This window comes from Anomalospiza imberbis, chromosome 2 (genome assembly GCF_031753505.1).
Source record: "Anomalospiza imberbis isolate Cuckoo-Finch-1a 21T00152 chromosome 2, ASM3175350v1, whole genome shotgun sequence".
In the NCBI taxonomy this organism is placed as follows: domain Eukaryota; kingdom Metazoa; phylum Chordata; class Aves; order Passeriformes; family Viduidae; genus Anomalospiza; species Anomalospiza imberbis.
This window is the reverse complement of record NC_089682.1, coordinates 114,287,411-114,295,302: the sequence shown is the minus strand read 5'-3', so window position 1 is coordinate 114,295,302 and position 7,892 is coordinate 114,287,411. Positions and strand designations below refer to the sequence as shown.

The following is a 7,892-nucleotide window of genomic DNA, read 5'->3' as shown; positions in this document are numbered from 1 at the left end:
TACACTAAATTGGAAGGAGTTGTGGTCTTCCCCCAAAGACAGGGAGACTTTGCAGAGAGATCTTGACAAATCAGAGGGCTGGGCAATGAATTTCAACAAGGACAAGTGCCAGATTCTACACCTGAGACGGGGCAACCCTGGATGTGCATCCCAACTGAGGAATGAGATGCTGGAGAGCAGCAGGAGATCTGGGGGTCCCAGTGGATGGCAAGTTGAACGTGAGTCAGCAGTGCCATGGCAGCCAGGAGGGCCAACTGTGTCCTGGGGAGCATCAGGCACAGCATGGCCAGCCGGGCAAGGGAGGGGATTGTTCTGCTCTGCTCTGCTCTGGAGCAGCCTCACCTTGAATATTGTGTGTGGTTTTGGGCACTGCAATATAGAAAATCTACCAAGCTCTTAGAGAGTGTCCAAAGGAGAGACACAACGATGGTGAAGGACCTTGAGGGGATGTTGTATGGGTAGACTCTGAGGTCACTTTGTCTCTTTAGCCAGAAAAAGAGACTGAGGGGAGACCTCATCGCAGTCTACAACTTCCTCATGAGGGAAAGAGGAGGGGCAGACACAGTTCTTTATGTTGGCTAGTGACAAGACCCAAGGAAATGGCCTGAAGTTGCCAGGAGAGGTTTATGCTGGGTATTAAGAAAGTGATTTTCACCCAGAGGGTGGTTGGGCAACAAAACAGCCTTCCCAGGAAAGTGGTCACATCACCAGCCTGACAGAGTTCAATAAGTATTTGGACAACATTCTCAGGCACATGGTGTGACTCTTGGGAGTGTCCTGTGCAGGACTGGAAGTTGCACTCAGTGATGCACGTGGGTCCCTTCCAAGTCAGGATATTTTATGATTCTATATTTTATGTATGGAGCCCAATCTAAAAGGAATTATGAAAACTTGCTTAAAACCACAGTGCCCATTGGTTGTGCCTACTGCTTCTTTAAATGGTTTGCAAGTCATATCTAAATAACATAATTTGTATAAGCAGGATTCACTGCTACTTCTGGTTTGACTTTTCAAGATTATCATCTTTAGACAGTCTACATTGATGTCCAGAAGTCTTTTTTTATTAAATAAAAAAAGGCAATAGCCTTTGCTGGAACTCAACGTGAAGAATTTGGAAAGTGCTCAATGATCCAACTCGTTAGATTTGAATCACTGGTCCAATGAGCAGGTACACACTCACTTCAACAAAAATCATATTTGTGTGCATTAACCATGGAAATTCAAAGCCAGAGATAGTTATGAAGAATTTATGGGTTATTTTGTATATCCAGATTTAGATTTCACTTCTGATGAACATTTTTTTTCCATTTGAAATGCACTATAATAGCATAGGTCAATATCAAATGGCATTCTCAGTTATAAAAATATGCATCCGCCACATTTTCCAGAGAGTAAGTATATCTGGTACAACTACATGAATAATTTATTTGACAACAGTATTAAAAACAATTTTATTTTTCAAATAATCGGAAATTTTGAAGTCTCAGGAACCTGAAGTTTGTCTATATACAGAGCATTTTCAGTATGAAGTCCACCAATAGCTGTTATTCTGATGTTATTTACATAACGATGGTGAGCTGTATCACTTTAGACTAACCAAAGTAATGAAGGTCTGACGGACTTCAGAAGGCAAGCTGAAGAGAAACTGTTGAAATGTTACCACTCTAAGCCTTGTGTTTCACTCTCCTGATGCATATTCCCATCTTAAAGCAGGGTTATATGATCCTGCAAATCAGTTCTCCAGGCGTCATTCTTACTGCTGTAGCTTGCTCAAGCAATCTGCTTAACATCCAAGATAATCATTAAGTGGATCTGATGGATTTTCAAATGCACACCCCAGTTAGATATTAGGAAGAAATTCTTCCCTGTGAGGGTAGTGAGGCACTAGGTTGCCCAGAGAAGCTGTGGATGCCCCATCGCTGGAAGTGTTCAAGGCCAGGTTAGACGGGTCTCTGAGCAGCCTGGTCTAGTGGAAGGTGTCCCTGCCCATGGCAAGGGGTTTAGAATGGGATCACCTATAAGATCGGTTCCAGCCCAAACCATTCTGTGATTCAATGATAGCCTTGCCTTAGAGACACCAACATCCTCAGGAGCTGCAGGGCAGAGAGCAAGTGAGATAGGTGCAGCTCACTGCATTCACTACAAGTCTCTCAAAATCTGTCCCCATCTCTCTTACTTCCTCCAGAGAAATTGTTGGACATGGAAAAATCTAGTTTCCATGATCAGATACAGTCACTCATTTACTTGTATCCACTTCTAGGTATATTCCAGATAAATTCATTCTTATTATAGATTAAAGCAAAAATTAAAGACATCAAAATGAAAGGCACACTAAAACCAAGGGGTCACTTTTTCTGGTCTACCTCTTAGAGCACCTACAAACAATACAGAGTATTTTAAAAATGTTAGGCTGTGGGCAGGAGACCTCTCTTTTGTTGTAAATGTGGTAGAGGAACCACACCACTTCTACAAGAGGCAAGGTGCTGTAGAGGTGCAGGATGTAGAGGAAAAATGGCTGGTGGTGCACATGGGAACTGTGAAAAACTGTGAAAACCTGAAGAAGGTAGGGCTGGTAGCATGAATGGTACCCTCACCTCCATGCAGTCAGTACACTCACCTCCAATTTGTAACACTGTCAGGCCAGCCTAAGGAAGTGAGGAGGGACATTAATTGGATAAAGTAAATCTATCATAAGAATCTGAAGCAGAACAGGCAGAAGAAAGAGAAGCATCTTTGGACAATCTGGGCAGTGCCATATTTCTTTCTATTTCAGTTGTGAAAATGAGTTCATAAATATTGATAAGATCAGTCTCCAAAATTGAGGCAATTGCATTCTCAGATAACTAAATGCAAAACCATAAGAGCCAATGAAGAAACGATGAGAACAATTTTCACTTTTTTTTTAATGAAAAAGGGACAAAAATAAGCAAGTATATGTTTACATAAAAATAGCATCTAGTCCTACCCGCAGGTCTTCTCGGTGTCAGCATGAAATCTTTACTAATTAATAATTATTTTAAATGTGTACACTCTAGGGAATCCATTGTAGTCATAACAGCAATGGAATGTGGGGCGGTTTTGTCTCTCATTAGTGAATATCAAGAAGTGTTATGCATGTGAAAGGGACACAAAAACATCTCTGTAAAAGCTGTGCCTAGCTGCTCACTGCAAGACAATGCCTGTTTTGTTTGTAATTTTTTTTTGTCAAGGGCCATTTGTGTTGAGCAGTCTCACTGAGTTTGGAAGCCTTTGTGTATTATTATACACAAAATACAAAATCCAGTCCACTCCAGGCATAAAACAAGTCTCAAAGAATTCCCTCTCTTACATCTGAAGGATGGAGGCTTTCGCAAAGAAAGTGAGAAATTTCTACAATTAGCCTTTATTATTACAATACTCTCTGAACTGAGCAGTTGGCCTAAATTTCAGTTTTATACAATTAAAAGCTGATGGTAAGGCCTATTATTTCTTTACTGTGTTATTTGCAAAGAATGCCATCAGTTCAAATTGGTCAATACGTATTATTATGCCACACCAGTGCTTTCTGCATGGGGAAAACAGAGCAGTAAGGACACAAGAGGATTCTCCTCCTTTCCCATATTCACCAATATTTCTAAACAGTCACAATAGCACTTTCTACTAACCATTTTCATTACTGAATAAATATTATTTACATAAGGAGAAGAATAACCAAACAAAGGAAGCAGCTTCCATGTTCAGAAACCCAAGCCTCTTGCAATCAGTAGCCTGTCTTTCCTCACACTCCTCAGAACAATGAAACAAGATCTTCTGTCTGTGTGCATGGCTTTCTGTTCCTTTCTCATTTTCAGTGGTAACAGCCCTGCAACATCTCTTCCATTTCTCTTATGGGTCTCCCTTCCAACCTATATCCTTTGCATTCTTCTGCACTTCCAAGGTGATTTCACTCCTACCTTTGCTGGGTAGTCATGCAAGTTCTAGTGTGGAAACTGTGTTGTTTCTCCATTAAACAGAATTAGGTTAACCCCTCTCCGTCTTTTATTATTCCAGTTCAAAATGACAAATATTGCTTACAGTCAAAATTTTAACACGTTCTTCTCCTGTGACAATTTCTTTTTGTGAAAACACTGTTGTGTGAATCACAGTATATTGCAAATATGACACAGCTCAGTTGCAGAGGTGGTGTTGGAAAAGCAATTCAGAGTACAGAGGAGTGGAAAAAAAAAGAAAAACTGTGACAATAAAGGCACAATTTCCACAGGTAGCTAATTGGAATTCATTGTTAATCACATTTTGCATAGTTAATTATTTTTAATATTATAGTAAATTCTGTCCTTGTTAAAGCGTGCAGTAATGTTTTCATCAGCTTCATTAAGCTCAGAAATTCAGCCTTGTATAACCTTACTCATACATGTAGCCTCACTCATGCAATGCTAACCACGCTAGTTTTTAGTCTTCCAGAAAAACACAGGCCCACAAGCTTGCTTTCCAGGTTATGTCTTCCATTAGAGAAGAGCAGTCGTTTTGCTTCCCCCAGGCCAGACCCAGTGTTTCTACCCAGGGAGTCTCTTGCTTTACAGCCCAAACCAGCCTGATCAGATTTCATCCTACATCTCTAAAGGCATCAACAATAATGAATTCTCTGTGGCTCTTCGTGTTATTTCTTTAAATTATCAATTCAAAATAATCACTTCATAAAATATTCGAGATGCATGCTGTTCTCTGACTTGCAAAGTAGCTTTGGAAATGCCAGCTTGAGTATGCCCACTAGACAGATCTTCATGAGGCTTTGGAAGCATACATCACACAGATATTCAGATATCCATTACAGACCTGTTGAAATTAAAAACATTTGGCATACAGTAATGGATATGTCAGCAATTCAGATGGAAAAAAAAAATATATATATATTCCATATACTAAAAAATTGCCTCCTCCATGTACTGGAAAATAGCAACTTCAATAGGCTGTCTATCATTTTCAAATTAAATATAATTCTCAACTGAGAAGAAGAAAAGAAGAAAATGCTTGCATTTAAAAGACCTTTTCAATTACAGGAACATTCTGTATAAGGTTAGCTAATAATACCATCTAAAGATTTATTACAGTGCTAAAGTATATTCATAAAACTGATCACCTACAAATATTAGATTTGCAAACTGGTCAAGATGTAATTTAAAAATCCACCCAAACCATAAGGAAATGCTAAGGGTGGTAAAAATCAACACGGGAAATTGAAATGTATCATCATTGTTATACTAACCTATCTGTTGAGGGCACAATTGTCCTAATACCATGGAAATAGATTATCAGTAGTCAAATGTCAGCATTCAATTTTGCAAATTAACCCTTCAATGGACAACGCAACACAAGTGCTTCACAACAATTTAAAATGATGGAGGAATATTCAGTAGGTACTTTCAGCAGCAAGACCATTTTGAATTTTGAGTTTAAACACGAATGTTGCGACTTGTTCCTAATTTATTATGCAAAGCTAGGTCATTGCAGAAAACTTAGAACCAAAATAACAGTGATTTGCCAAAATGAGAAAAAGCATTAAATCTATTTCATGTCAAAAATAAAAAAAGTCTCATGCCCTTTAATTAGGGTGGGTGGCTGCAGCAGAAAGAAATTTTACTGGATAGAGATGAGAAAAGTAACCTTTAGCCAATAATCAGTGCATAAGGAAAATCTCCCAATATATGAGATGGAAGTGGCATTCTAATTTTAATTCTTTCCATTTAGAAGCTACCAAGTATTGTATTTCTCTTAATGCCTGGAAGGTGGCCAAAACTACTTTAGCTTTTATACATTGCTCTGTATATAGGGAAATCCTTTGTGAATGTTGATAGGGAACCTTTACTCATTTAAGCAGGAAAGGAAGCGGTGTTTCTATAAAGGATTTGTCAAACTGGAGCCATATGGCATCCTTTCATACCAAAACGCTTTATAAGGAAAAAAGAACAAATTTACTTTAAAACAAGAAAAAGTTAGGACAAGTTCATCTTTTGCCATGGATTGTCCTGGCTACAGGATGTTGGGAGGGGCATTAGCAGTGGAATAGAAAGGTCAGGGGCAGGTGGGTCAAAGCACAATCCCAGATATAATGGCCAGGGTGGGGGAGGAGGGAAGGGAATAAAGACAAATTGTTAGGCCTATCCTTTAATATTTCAAATAAAACTGCGCCCAAAATAACACCAGGCTACTTGTCTTCATTAATCAAGCAACTGTCCACAGCTCTGTTTACAGAGAGGTAAAAACTGTCGTGGAGAATCTGTGCTGGGCTTCTCCAGCATGCCCTTTCATTAACAGAGTGTTTTTGCAGCTCTTCTGTTTTGCCAACCCCACATATTACAATTTCGGGAACTTGTTTTATCCTCAAGGGAGAATTGCATGATATTTCAGATATGCTAATAATGTATATTGCGCCATTAAAGTTTGGGGTTGGGACGCCAACAATGTTAGTGATCTAAAATTAAATGAGCTCAAACAGGAAGGAAAACAATCTACTGGGACAATGTGTGCTTCAGCTTGTTCCAGCACTTGGTCTTCTGTTGATTTGTGTTATGTTGGCTACAAGCACAATAAACTGTTGCAACCAACAGCATTTGCACCTGTTGTCTTTTCTCCTTTCAGTACAGAATATTAACACCACTGACCACTGCACAGGACCCGGGCCCATCATTTAATGCTTTCTTCAGAGCCATAGTTTTGCATGCCCTTTCAACCAGATCACAGATTTGTCTCTGACACATCATTTCAACGTGCCAGTTTTTTGAAAAATCAGACTCAACATGCCAGTTATCAGTATTTTTGAAAAATCAGACCTTGACTATTTTTTCCACCTTATTCATATTCCTTTGAAGAAATTAGAGCCTGGGAAACCTCTACTGTGAATCTTCTCATCTGTATCAATTTAAAATTACTGCTGTATTTGCAGACAGCATAGAAGATTTTAACAAATATTTATGAAAACTTTGCTATAAGGTTGACTGACTGCTCCTCTGTGATAGAAAGCTGTGATAGCCATGCTGTGGTGGGAGTTGTCCTGCTTTATCACAAATCTCAGAGCCCTTCCTCTACAGCTTCCCTGCCACTCACGCAAATGACCCCCCGTAATTGTGTGCACGTCTGGCTCTGTATACACATGCATTTCAAAACACCAAATACTCATCTTCCACCACCTGAAGAGTCTGATTCCTGCTCCTATTTCTTTCCAGAGGGACTCTATCTTTCACCATAATCCATTAAAGACAAAAGTGATTTTTACTTTTTAGCCTTTGTCATTCATACCATCAACTCTTTCAATTACTGATGGCATTTTAAATTATTTTCAGTTGCTTGATAATTCACTTTTCTCTTTGATACTATTATTTATTACCATAGCCTCAAGAGAACCTGAGAAATCAAAACTGGCTTTGAAGGTAACATAGTGCAGTTGAAAGCAGAGCCAAAAGGTAAATCTTGTTTTACAGCCTGTCACATTTATATTGAAGTAGTTCTGATTCTGATATTAGTTTGCTAATATCTTTCTAATGTACAATATGTCATAGGTAGAAAGATTGTTTTACTTTTATGAGTTACTCAAACTGCGACTGTCTTCCTTCCTGTTTTGAGGACAAATGGCTGAAATCCCATTTGAAATATGCAGTTGTATTTACTTCTTGTCTGAGAAACACACATGCAGACACTGGGTTTGACCAGGAGTAAATCAGTTAGAACTGTAAAAAGTAAAAAGTTAGAACTGATTTACAGGGGTATAAACTAGATATAATTGGAGATATGTCACTAAGATTATGCCTAAAAAATACAGAAATATTAGATATGATACTCCAGAAATTATAATGGTTTTATTATAATCAGTGACCATCAATCCTCCTCCCACTTGCTCTGTTGTAAAGTACAGGTAGGAT

General features: G+C 38.7%; 1 long non-coding RNA gene across 2 annotated transcripts in view; it reads right to left on the bottom strand.

Annotated features, from left to right (window-relative positions):
- Positions 1-3,932: 3,932 nt before the first annotated feature.
- LOC137469689 (uncharacterized) overlaps positions 3,933-7,892 on the bottom strand; it is a 29,007-nt gene continuing 25,047 nt past the window's right edge. For both annotated transcript variants that reach the window (XR_010996650.1, XR_010996649.1), the window contains exon 4: positions 3,933-4,812. This is a non-coding gene — a long non-coding RNA (uncharacterized lncRNA). The remainder of the gene's footprint in view (positions 4,813-7,892) is intronic.